This window comes from Dasypus novemcinctus, chromosome X (genome assembly GCF_030445035.2).
Source record: "Dasypus novemcinctus isolate mDasNov1 chromosome X, mDasNov1.1.hap2, whole genome shotgun sequence".
Lineage (NCBI taxonomy): Eukaryota > Metazoa > Chordata > Mammalia > Cingulata > Dasypodidae > Dasypus > Dasypus novemcinctus.
Window position 1 is genome coordinate 9932879 of NC_080704.1, and position 12476 is coordinate 9945354.

At 57.3% G+C, this 12476-nt stretch overlaps 1 protein-coding gene across 1 annotated transcript in view; it reads left to right on the forward strand.

The window, feature by feature from the left end:
- The window catches only part of LOC131277186 (protein Shroom2-like), a 106642-nt gene that overhangs the window by 86986 nt on the left and 7180 nt on the right, over positions 1-12476 (forward strand). The window lies entirely within an intron of this gene.

Genomic DNA, 12476 nt, shown 5'->3' on the forward strand with positions numbered 1-12476 from the left:
CCACATGGCAGAGGCAGAGAAGCCTCGCCAGCAAGCCACAGGCTCCAGGGACGGTAGGGCCTGCCACGGCGGCCACATGGCAGAGGCAGAGAAGGCTCGCCAGCAAGCCACAGGCTCCGGAGACAGCAGGGCCCGCCACGGCGGCTGCATGGCAGAGGCAGAGAAGGGTTGCCAGCAAGCCACAGGCTCCAGGGATGGCAGGGCCTGCCACGGCGGCCACATGGCAGAGGCAGAGAAGGCTCGCCAGCAAGCCACAGGCTCCGGGGACAGCAGGGCCTGCCACAGCGGCCACATGGCAGAGGCAGAGAAGCCTCGCCAGCAAGCCACAGGCTCCGGAGACAGCAGGGCCTGCCACGGCGGCCGCATGGCAGAGGCAGAGAAGGGTCGCCAGCAAGCCATAGGCTCCAGGGACGGCAGGGCCCGCCACAGTGGCCACATGGCGGGGGAGAGAAGGGTCGCCAGCAAGCCACAGGCTCCAGGGACGGCAGGGCCTGCCACGGCGGCCACATGGTAGAGGCAGAGAAGGCTCGCCAGCAAGCCACAGGCTTGGGGGATGGCAGGGCCCACCACAGCGGCCACATGGCGGGGGAGAGAAGGGTCGCCAGCAAGCCACAGGCTCCGGGGATGGCAGGGCCCGCCACGGCGGCCACATGTTAGAGGCAGAGAAGCCTCGCCAGCAAGCCATAGGCTTGGGGGACGGCAGGGCCCGCCACAGCGGCCACATGGTAGAGGCAGAGAAGCCTCGCCAGCAAGCCACAGGCTTGGGGGACGGCAGGGCCCGCCACAGCGGCCACATGGTAGAGGCAGAGAAGCCTCGCCAGCAAGCCACAGGCTTGGGGGACGGCAGGGCCCGCCACAGCGGCCACATGGTAGAGGCAGAGAAGCCTCGCCAGCAAGCCACAGGCTTGGGGGACGGCAGGGCCCGCCACAGCAGCCACATGGTAGAGGCAGAGAAGGCTCGCCAGCAAGCCACAGGCTTGGGGGACGGCAGGGGCCAGTAAAGGGTCACCAGCAAGCCGTGGGTTCCAGGGACAGCAGGGCCCGCCATAGCGGCCACGTGGTGGAGGCAGAGAAGGCTCGCTGGCAAGCCACAGGCTCCGGGGACAGCAGGATCCACCACGGCAGCCACGTGGCGGAGGCAGAGAAGGCTCGCTGGCAAGCCACAGGCTCCAGGGATGGCAGGGCCCACCACGGCGGCCACATGGTGGAGGCAGAGAAGCTCGCTGGCAAGCCACTGGCTCCAGGGACAGCAGGATCCACCATGGCAGTCGCATGGCGGAGGCAGAGAAGGGTCACCAGCAAGCCATAGGCTCCGGGGACAGCAGGGCCTGCTATGGCGGCCATGTGGCGGAGGCAGAGAAGGCTTGCTGGCAGGCCACAGGCTCCGGGGACAGCAGGATCCACCACGGCAGCCACGTGGCGGAGGCAGAGAAGGCTCGCTGGCAAGCCACAGGCTCCGGGGACAGCAGGATCCACCACGGCAGCTGCGTGGCGGAGGCAGAGAAGGGTCGCCAGCAAGCCACAGGCTCCAGGGACAGCAGGATCCACCACGGCGGCCATGTGGCGGAGGCAGAGAAGGCTCGCCAGCAAGCCACAGGTCCCGGGGACGGCAGGGCCTGCCACAGCAGCCGCGTGGCGGAGGCAGAGAAGGCTCGCTGGCAAGCCACAGGCTCCGGGGACAGCAGGATCCACCACGGCAGCTGCGTGGCGGAGGCAGAGAAGGGTCGCCAGCAAGCCACAGGCTCCAGGGACAGCAGGGCCCACCACGGCGGCCATGTGGCGGAGGCAGAGAAGGGTCGCCAGCAAGCCACAGGTCCCGGGGACGGCAGGGCCCGCCACGGCCTTGACTTTGGATTGTAGCTGCCAAACTGTGAGCCAACAAATCCCTGTTGTTTAAGCCAAAAAAAAAAAAAAGCCTTATGTATTCTAGGGTTCAAGAAATAGGTTAGAATAATAAAATTGGCTTAGTAGTTACAGACATAAAAAAGAAACTTTGAACCCAATATAAAACTGGATAAAAGACATTCATAGTTCATAAAATGAGAAGTGCAGATGGAAAAGAAGCAGATGAAAGAAGCTTATGAGGACTCTGCACGCTTATTTGACAAGAAGACACTAACGTTTGACTATCAAGTTGGCAAAGATGGAATAGGATACCAGTGCCCGTTGTCAGTGACATAGTGGGAGACGGGCGCCTTGACGTCATGCTGGTTAGACTGTAAATTAGACGACTTCTCTGCTGAGCAGTTTGGCATCATGTTTCAAAAGCCTCAAATATGCTGCTTATGCTTGATCGAGAATTCCATATCTGGGATCCTAGATACACAGCAGAGGGGTCCTTACTGAAAGGAGCCTGGAGAATATGATGCAGCCTGACAAACGATGTCAGTATTTACTGTCGTGGGAAGATGCCCACAAAGCAGAGCTGAATGGGAAACGTAAAATCCATTAGAAAGCTGTGTGTATCCTCTTTCAAAAAAGTATAGAGACAAATTTTGGAAACATATTATAGACTACAGCACTCATTACACTAGCATTCCAGCTTCCTCTTTTCCTTGTTTATGTGTATTTTTTAATTATCTGACATTTTTATAGTATTTTTTATTTTTATAATTATGAAAAATAACAGAGCTCTTTGCATTTTGAAAGAGAAGACGCCTTTGGGCTCTGTTTGCCAGTGTGTTTCGCAGGAGTGAGCCAGGAGATTGGGTCTCCAGAAAGGGGTCAGCCGTGTTCGGGGCGCAGAATCCAGGGTCAAGGAGGTCCGGGGAGCCTCGACTCTCCGGCCCTGACCATGCCTTTCACGACCTGCTCTGTTGTGGGCAGGAGCACCCAAAGGCGTTTGTTGATTTGTACTGGGGTGAAAATAAAAGAATAGCCTTGAGGGGGCCGTCGTTATAATAGAGTGCAGCCTACCATTAATCGGAAGGGTAACTTTTTATTCTGTCTTTTAGTTTTTAAAGTAATTCATAGGCTGTGCTCACACATCCAGGTTCAGAAGGCAATTCCATGGAAAAAGTAAACGTTCCTCCTACCTTTCTCCATTTTACCTCTCCAGAGAGGAGCACAGCCGCTCCTAAACTTTTTTAAAAAAATATTTGTTTTTTACTCTCCCTATCCCCCCCCCCCCCCGCCAGTTGTCTGCTCTCTGTGTCCATACGCTGTGTGTTTTTCTGTGTCCGCTTGTATTCTTGTCAGCGACACTGGGGATCTGTGTGTCATTTTGTTGCGTCATCTTGTTGTGTCAGCTCTCCGTGTGTGCAGCGCCATTCCCGGGCAGGCTGCACTTTCTTTCATGCTGGGCAGCTCTCCTTACGGGGCTCACTCCTTGTGCATGGGGCTCCCCTATGTGGGGGACACTCCTGCGTGGCAGGGCACTCCTTGCGTGCATCAGCACCGCACGTGGGCCAGCTCCACACGGGTCAAGGAGGCCCGGGGTTTGAACCCTAGACCTCCCATTTGGTAGATGGACGCCCTAACCACTGGGCCAAGTCCGCTGCCTCTATTTAGTCTTTATATTTGTGTTGACAGAACATTCTGAAAAATTCCTCATGTAGGAATTTTTAAATTCACAAGTCTTATACATAGTATAATTTGATAGACATTTCCAAATTTTGTAGACCAGGGTAATTTCCAGCATACAGTAGTTTCATTGTTTTCCCCTCGATATGAATGTGAAAAATGGATTTGTTGTTTAAATTTGCATTTCTATCATTCTGAATAAAGTTGGGCATCTTTCCAAATGTTTAGTAGCCATTCCCTTTTCAAACCAGAAGTATGTTTTGAAGGGTGTCGATACCCCACCTGGGATCTGTTAAAAGAAGGCCTTCACACCCTGTGTAAACTGGTTGGTAGACAGGCCCGAAGTGGGTGTGCGAGTTGATTTCACTGACAGGTGGTTAAAAGACTCTTGGGAGAACAAGGAAAAATTTGCCCTGAAGAACTGATGGATACCACTAGAGCCCCCATTTTAAGTTCTGCCTACTCGGTTTCCTTTAAGTGAGAGGTATGTGGAATCATTATGTGGCTTAGATGGAATTTAATATTTTGAACACTGTGTATAGCAAGATCTAAATGCAAGCAGGGAAGCAGCTGTGGCTCAACTGATAGAGCATCCGCCTACCACATGGGAGGTCCACGGTTCAAACCCAGGGCCTCCTGACCCTTGTGGAGCTGGCCCACATGCAGTGCTGATGTGCACAAGTAGTGCTGTGCCACCTAGGGGTGTCCCCCACGTAGGGGAGCCCCACGTACAAGGAGTGTGCCCGTAAGGAGAGCCGCCCTGTGCAAAAAAGCACAGCCTGCCCAGGAGTGGCATTGCTCACATGGAGCGCTGACACAGCAAGATGACGCAACAAAAAGGGACACAGATTCCTGGTGCCGCTGACAAGAATGCAAGTGGACACAGAGGAACACACAGCAAATGGACACAGAGCAGACAACTGGGGGGAGGGTAAGGGGAGAGATGAATAAATAAAATAAATCTTTAAAAAAAGCAAAGCCACTTGTTCAAACACTATGCTCTGAGTGTTTTTGGTTAAGTTTGTATTGATTTTTATTGCACACAGGTGCTCTCCTGGGTTTTGGCTGGAAACCAGGCCTGCAGTAATGCAGTGTTTGGAAACGTAAACGTGCTGGTTGATGCTGATTTCGTGGTTGTCGTCCAGCACATGGTGAATTCCATCTGAGTCCTGAAGATAGTACCCCGTGAGGACTTTTTACAGAGCGAAACTCCAAACTGATTTGTTTTCCTTATTACAAAAGCACCAAAGAGGGTTTTAAAAATGTTTTCCTAAACCCGTAACAGGCCTTCTTCTGGATTTGATTTTAAATCCCCACTTAAATCTCCCCATCCTGCCGGGTCCCCGGCCACAGGCATCCATTCCTCTGCTTTCTGTCACTGAATTAGATGGCATTTCCCGGAATAGTATGGAAAGATCCAGAATGGACCGGGTCCTCTTAAAAAAGAAGGAACTAGTTCATCAAGAGGCTCTGAGCAGGGCCAAAGCCTGGGCTGGGAACGTGTGACTACCATCCCTGCCACATTTCAGGGGTGACCCAGTGAAGAGCTCCCTGGCCCAGCTCGGGGCCCCAGCTCAGCTTCCCCCCACCCCCCGTCTCCAGCACCCCGTGAAGGGGTGACTGCAGGAAGGGCTGAGGTCGGGGTAGGGTCCTGGGGTGAGAGCTGGCCGACACCCCTTTAGCTGGCTCGTGTCGGGGACTGTGGGAAAGCAGTCCCCATAGAATTGGAAACACGCAGGCACAGGTTCTACGCCACGTCAGCCTGTGGGTCCCAGGCAGATCCTGCTCCCCACGACGGGGCAGCTGTGCCATCTCTCATTTTATTTGGTGGGCTTTTAAAATTGCGGGTGTTGGGAAGCGGATGTGGCTCAACGGATAGGGCGTCGGCCTACCACATGGGAGGTCCAAGGGTCAAACCCCGGGCCTCCTGCCCCATGTGATGAGCTGGCCCATGCGCAGTGCTGATGCGCACAAGGAGAGCCCTGCCACGCAGGGGTGTCCCCCGCGTAGGGGAGCCCCGCGCGCAAGGAGTGCGCACCTAAGGAGAGCCGCCCAGCGCGAAAGAAAGTGCAGCCTGCCCAGGAATGGCGCTGCACACATGGAAAGCTGATGCAGCAAGATGACGCAACAAAAAGAAACACAGATTCCCGGGGCCACCGAGAATGCAAGCAGACTCAGAAGAACACACAGCAGATGAACACAAGAGAGCAGACAGTTGGAGGGAGATGGGGAGAGAAATAAATAAATCCTCAAAAAAAAAAAAAGGTTATCTTGAAAATTTCATGCGAATAAATTTAAAAATAATTTAAAAAAATATCGCGGGCGTTGCCGGGGTAGGGTTGCAGCGGGCACATTTCACACAGGCATGGGGTCTCATCTCGGGCAGTGGACAGCGTGTCCCTTGCTGTTTGCAGCCCGGGACGTGGAAAGCGATGGGGCAGGAGGCCCAGCTCGCCGGCTCTCCAGCCAAGCTTCTTTGTCAGACCCAAGGGAGAGAACACTGCCCTTCTCCCGGGGCGTGCTGGCTGGCAGCAGAGTGGGTCACGGCACCCCTGTTCCCTCCACCCCAGGTGGGTGGTGTCCAAGGGCAGGCGCAGGGACCACTGTGGGTCCGGGGCGAGGCTGAGCGCGTGGAGCCGGGCGCTGTGGGACTTTGTGCCCGGCGGCGGTGTGTCAGTCCCTCTCTTGGCCGAGGCAGTGGGGCTTGCGGGGGCGGTCAGGGCGGGTGGGCGGCTGTTTCCACGCCCAGTGCCTCTGCACGCTGTCCACCTGCGGTGTGTCCGCGGGCCCCGCCCCTGCAGACCGGGACCAACAGGTCCGCCTGGATTTGACCCAGGGCCACAGGCTCTTTCACGGCAGCTGCTCGACAACGAGGGCCAAAGGGGAAGGGCTAGCAGGGGCCGCCTTGCATTCGGCCCACTGATTTAGGGCACAGGAGGGGGCCGGGTGGCCCGAACCCTGGAGAGGTAGTGGAGAAGGTGGGCAGGGTGGACGCGCCAGCTGAATGGGGAGGTCTGCCCAGACTTGGCGGGCTGTGGTCACGTGTGGCACATTGTGCCCGCTCAGTTTTGGGGCTCCTCCTGCCTTGTGGTGCCCACTCAATTGTGGGGTTCCACCTGGCACCGCTCAGTTGTGGGGTTCCACCTGGTATGTGGTGCCCGCTCAGTTGTGGGGTTCCACCTGGTATGTGGTGCCCGCTCAGTTGTGGGGTTCCACCTGGCACATGGCACCTGCTCAGTTATGGGTTCTGCCTGGCACGTGGTGCTCGCTCAGTTTTGGGGCTTTGTTTGCACTGCAGTACCCGCTCAGTTATGGGGTTCTGTCTGGCATGTAGTGCCTGCTCACTTATGGGGTTCCATGTGGCACATGGTGCCCGCTCAGTTATGGGGCTCCGTCTGGCACATGGTTCCCTCTCAGTTATGGGGTTCTGTCTGGCACTTGGCGCCCACTCAGTTATGGGGCTCCGTCTGGCACGTGGTTCTCTCTGAGTTATGGGGTTCTGTCTGGCACTTAGCGCCCGCTCAGTTATGGGGCGCTGTCTGGCTCGTGGTGCCTACTCAGTTATGGGGTTCTGCCTGGCACTTGGCGCCCGCTCAGTTATGGGACTCTGCCTGGCTCGTGGTGCCCTCTCAGTTATGGGGCTCTGCCTGGCTCATGGTGCCCACTCAATTGTGGGGTTCCACCTAGCACGTGGTCCCAGCTCAGTTATGGGGTTCCACCTAGCATGTGGCACCCGCTCAGTTGTGGGGTTCCATCTAGCATGTGGCGCCCACTCAGTTAATGGTGTTCCATGTGGCACGTGGCGCCCACTTAGTTATGGGGCTCTCCCTGGCTCGTGGTGCCCTCTCAGTTGTGGGGCTCCATCTGCACTGCAGTGCCCCCCCGTGACTGCTAGGGCCTCTGCCTGGCGGGACGGACAAGGCTCCTTCTGCACTGCAGTGCCCGCTCCGTGCTGGGGGGTCCGTGGTAGGCGGGCCCCCTCCGTGCTCGGGGCTTCCCTGGCACACAGTACGCGCTGAGCGCTGGGGGGCGTCGCTGTGTCACCAGATGCTCTGAAATAGGCCCTTTACAACTCCGGAGCCCCTAGGACGCAGCGTCCCTTTTCCTCGCCTCAGGAAGCGAGGGTGCTTTCCATGCGGTCCGCGCCGCTCTCGCCAGTGCACCTCGTTTCAAACACTCGGGAGACGTTCTCTTCCATAGGTCACCCCTATGATTTCTAAAGCTTGGGATTACTCTTGCCGTTTTCCCCCCGTTTATGTTTCCGTGTTGGTTTTGTTTCCCGCGCGGTGCTGCAGTGAAGCACACGTCAGCGCCTGCCCGCCGTCGGCGCCCTCGAGGCGCGTGCGCTCTAGTTAGGGAGCTCCTGGCCCGGTCGCTGAGGCCTGGGCTCGCGTCTCCCCTGCCTAAGCCCTTCGGAGGACCGAGTTCGTCATCTCAGTGTCTGCTCACTCAGGGTGAGGGTTCGTGGCGGGAGCCCGTGAGGCTTCCCTAGACCGCGGTGGCCGGCCCTGAGAAGGAGGTTTCCGATCTCGCCGCGGCTCCAGGCTTGGGGACTGAGGCTCCCGCGCCTGCGGGGGGCGGGGGGCTCGCCGTGGGCTCTGGCGCCTGAGCCTCGGCGCTGTCCTCGGGCAGGTGGCCGTGCGGCCGCAGCGGGGCTTAGCACGGGCGTGCGGGAAGCCCCGGCGCTCGCGCCCTGGCGTGGCCAGAGCAGGCGGCTGGCCGCGACGTCAGAGGTCGTGTCCCTCCGTCCTTCCCCTCGCGGGGAGCGGAGCCTGCTGGAGCGGGGTGTGCGCCGAGCGAGCCTGTGCTGGGCCGCGCTCACCTGCCGAAGGCTGGGGAAGAGCTTATATATAGTATTATATAGTCAAGCCTTTTGGGGATCGTGGCTGATGGTTGCCGTGCTCAGTTCCTTGTTAAAACAGAATAGAGGCTGAAGTGTATGCTGGAGAGACATCCCGGTTGTTTAGGCTGTTTTCCGTGATTGTTTTTATGAAATAAGATCAGCGGTAAAGAATAAACTATATAGACCAGAAATGCTTGGTTTTGGGGGAAGTTATTTCTATTCAGAATTAGATTTAGTATGTGGTTTAAGGGAGTTTTAAATTAGGAAAGCAGTTTGATCCTAAACATCTCTGATGCTGTAGGATGATTATGTTCTAAGTCGAAAGCATTAACAGGTTAGAATTTGGTTTTTCTTATCCGCCTTGAGTACAATAAAAATAAAATTGTCATAAGGGGAGCAGACCTTTGTAGCACGTAATACATGCTGATAACAAAGCTGGGCCCTGATGTCAATAAACTTTAGTTTGAAAACGTCGATGCTTTCTGAAGTATTAAAGCACACGGAGCGAGAAGAGGTGGCGCAAGCTCTTGGGTGTCTCCCTCCCACATGGGAGGTCCTGGGTACAGTTCCTGATGCCTCCTAAGAAAAAAAGATGAGCAGACCAAGAGTAGACAGTGAGCGCAAACAACAAGGGGGAGCGGGATAAATATATAAAATAAGCCTTTAAAAAAGTAAAATAAATAGAACACACGGCGTTTCCTTCCTTGCATGTTGATTGGAGGCTCCAGAGGAACTGAGACTGAGTAACGGGGTTTACCCTGTGCAGTTGATGTCCACTTGCGGTTCGAGGACTTGAGAAATGAACAGTAATGTCAGCAGTGAAGTTAAAAGCACCTTTTTAAGACCAGGGGCGAATCTCCGCAGATGGGAAGCCCGCACGCAGTCCTGGGAGGAAAGGGTCAGGCGTGGCGAGCGCCCAGCTGGCTCCTGGCCCGGAAGGGTCCATGCTCTGGTGGAGCTTTGGCGAGCAGCCCTGAGCACGGCCGCTCTCGGGGGCTGAGGGCACAGGAGCGGGGAGCGGCCCGGGCGGCCCCCAGGAGGGATGGCTGCCAGAGGCCATGTCTGTGCACACGGGCCTCCTCGCGGCAGGCTGAGCGTGTGGCCATTTGCTCCCTCCCAGGCGGCCTTCCTCCCTTGAAACGACTCGGGTCGGGGATCTTCACCTCCCTTGTGTGGGGAAGACGCCGCTCTCCCCTCGCCCCGAGAGCAGGAGTGGACCCAGGTGGGCTGCGGACGGGCTGTGCTTCCGGAGGCGCCAGGGGCTCCGTGCGCCGGGTCCGTGGACTGCCCACCGCCGCCACCTGGCCTCTTCGCCTGCTGAAGCGCCCCGCAGGTGGCCGGCTGCTCTGTGTCACAGGCTCCGTTGTCAGCCAGCCGGCGGCTGGTGGCAGGGTGACGCGGCCGAGTGCTGTGCGTCGCTGCCTGGGAGGGAGCGGGCTCATGGGCTCGCAGGAAGCTCGCGTCTCCCGGCAGCTGCGGCGCTGGCCGCTTGGTCTTGGGAGAAGGAGAGCATTCTGTCCGGCACACCGAAGGCGAGCGGGCCCCCCATTTGCACCTGCCGCTGGGCCCAGCCTCGTTGCGGGGGCCGTGCTCTTGAGCTCACCCGGCCTCTGCTGCAAAGTCAACGGCACATGTGTCCACCACGTAAGTCCGTTTGCGTCCGCGTACGAGGAGGTGTCGCGGCAGTAGGCGTTTCCAGGAGGGCCCCGTTGTCAGTGCTCAGGGTTGCGTGTGTTCGTTGTATTAGCCCTGGTACACCCAGACAGCCCGAGTTTCTGTCCGGAATCTGTGTTGAAATGTAGAGTCTGTGGTTGAATGCCTGCCAGAAAGCAGTTGGTGCCCTTTCTAGGTGTATCAGTCAGCCAAAGGGGTGCTGATGCACAACACCAGAAATGGGTTGGTTTTATAAAGGGTGTTTATCTGGGGTAAGGGCTTACAGATCCCAGGCCATACAGCATACGTTACTTCCCTCACCAAGGTCTATTTCCACGTGTTGGAGCAAGAAGGCTGCTGACGCCTGCCAGGGTTCAGGCTTCCTGGGTTCCTCTGGGCTCAGCTCCTGGTTCCTCCACAAGGTCAGCTGTAGACTATGAGGCTCTCTAGGCTTCGCCTCTCTCCACAGGGTCAGCTGGAGACTATCAGGTGAACAGCTCTCTGTCTCTCCCTGGGGCTCCAGCTTCAGCATCAAACTCCACATCAAAACTGCAGCATGAAAAGCCCTCGACTCTGTCCCTTGCCATGTCCTTTATCTGTGAGTCCCCACCCACCAAGGGGCAGGGACTCAATGCCCTAATGACTGGCCCAATCAAAGCCCTAATCATAACTCAATCAGGCCCAGGTACACACCAGATTACAAACATAATGCAGTATCTATTTTTGGAATTCGTAACCATATCACACTGCTCCACTAGGCTCCAAGGAGTGCTCAGCTACGAGCCAGGCAGCCCGGAGTGGGTGCTGTCGTGCCGGGGGAGTCAAGCGGGACCTCGGGCACACCCGGAGAGCGAGTCGGGGACGTTTCTGTCCAGCTTTATCAGTCTGAAGGTTATAGGAGTTAGCAGGAAACGCAGTCCTGGGGCCCGCTCAGCTCTGGGCTCCTGACCTGGCGTGTTCTGCTGCTGTTCCCGGGAGGGACCTCGGAGCCCGAGAGGAGACAGCTGCTCTTGCTTCAGCTCTGAGCAGGGGAGACGCCGTCCAGTGGCGAGGCGCCCCCCCGGCCTCGGCCCGCTTCCAGTGCGGCCCCCCGCTTCGCGTCCGGCCGGCCCCTTGGTTGGGGAGGAGTGTTCCCCCTTCGTTGGCCCTGCTCACGGGCAAGGCCAGGAGCCCCTGGGTGCTAGCGTGGCCCTACTGCACTGCCCACACCGTGATGTGGGAAACGAGCGCGCCGTCCCGCACATCTCCCAGAATGCCGTGTGGGGGGCGCGGGCTCTCCTTCCTTGAGGTGGCTGACGGTGGAGCCTGGACGTCTGTAGAGTGCCCTCCTGCGGTGGCCCGTTGGGTTAATGGGCACCAGCAGCACTCCAGCAGAGCGCCCGGGACACCCGCAGGTGCTGCCTTCTGGGAAGCAGGGATGGCAGCATGGGGGGTTCCTGCCAGAGACGGACAGTCTCCTGAGGACAGGCTGGCTGCGCTCCTTTGAGGTGCAGACGGACCCTGCGCCTGCCGTGCCGGGGCCTCAAAAGCTGGAAACCGTGAGGGACCCCAAGACAATGGCAGCGGGTGGGAGCAAACCTGGAGGTGCTCTAGCTTGGGGCTAGAGCAGGGCTTCACCCCGAGCTGGTATCTGAGCCCCCTACCCACAGAGGGCTCGTGCCCACTCCCCTGGGTGGCGCTTACGCTTCTACAGGTCTGGGGGGTGGGCGAGAACTTGAGTCCCCAGGGGCTGTGGAGGCTGGGGCCCCTGGGCTAGATGTTGGGGAACCTTGGGCCGGTACTTCCTCCTGTGGAAGGCGGGAGCTACTGATGGTTCTGTGCCTGTACCACGTGCTCCTACTCCACCCCTCGCTCCTACTTCCCTTCAAGATGCCCCAAGGCCTCACGATATATTAATTTTTTCAAGATGTCTTTCCCCACCTTTCAGCCCCCCCAGTTTAGGCTAAAAGCCACCCTCAAGCTGTGCACCTCCCCTGTGGCAGTTTGGTATTATTTATGAACCCCCAAAAAGAGAAGGATCATGTTTGTAAACTGGCCTGTTCCTCGGGCGTGCTCCCCTTTGAGTGTGTTAGATTCAGCTGCGATGGCTTTGGTTGAATTATGTTAAGATTAGGGCTCTGATTCTACCACAACATTGGGATGTGACTCAGTTTAAGTTGATACTTAAGAAGACACAGAAGAAGATACATAGGAAGAAAGGGAGAGCCCCATAGATGCCAGAACTTTGTCATGACAGAGAAGAGGAGAGAACTTTAGTCCTGTGGCTCCAGGAAGAGAGAAGAGCCCTGTGCTGCCCTGTAGCTAAGAGAGAGGAAGGCTGAACCCTCATAGAGATTGACCACCACCTGACTTCACAGGGCAACTGACTTGGGTGAGAAACCAACCTTGAGTTGGACTCTAGGGCCTTGTAGCTGTAGTTGTAGCTGTAAGCTTTTACCCCAAATAAACACCCTTTATA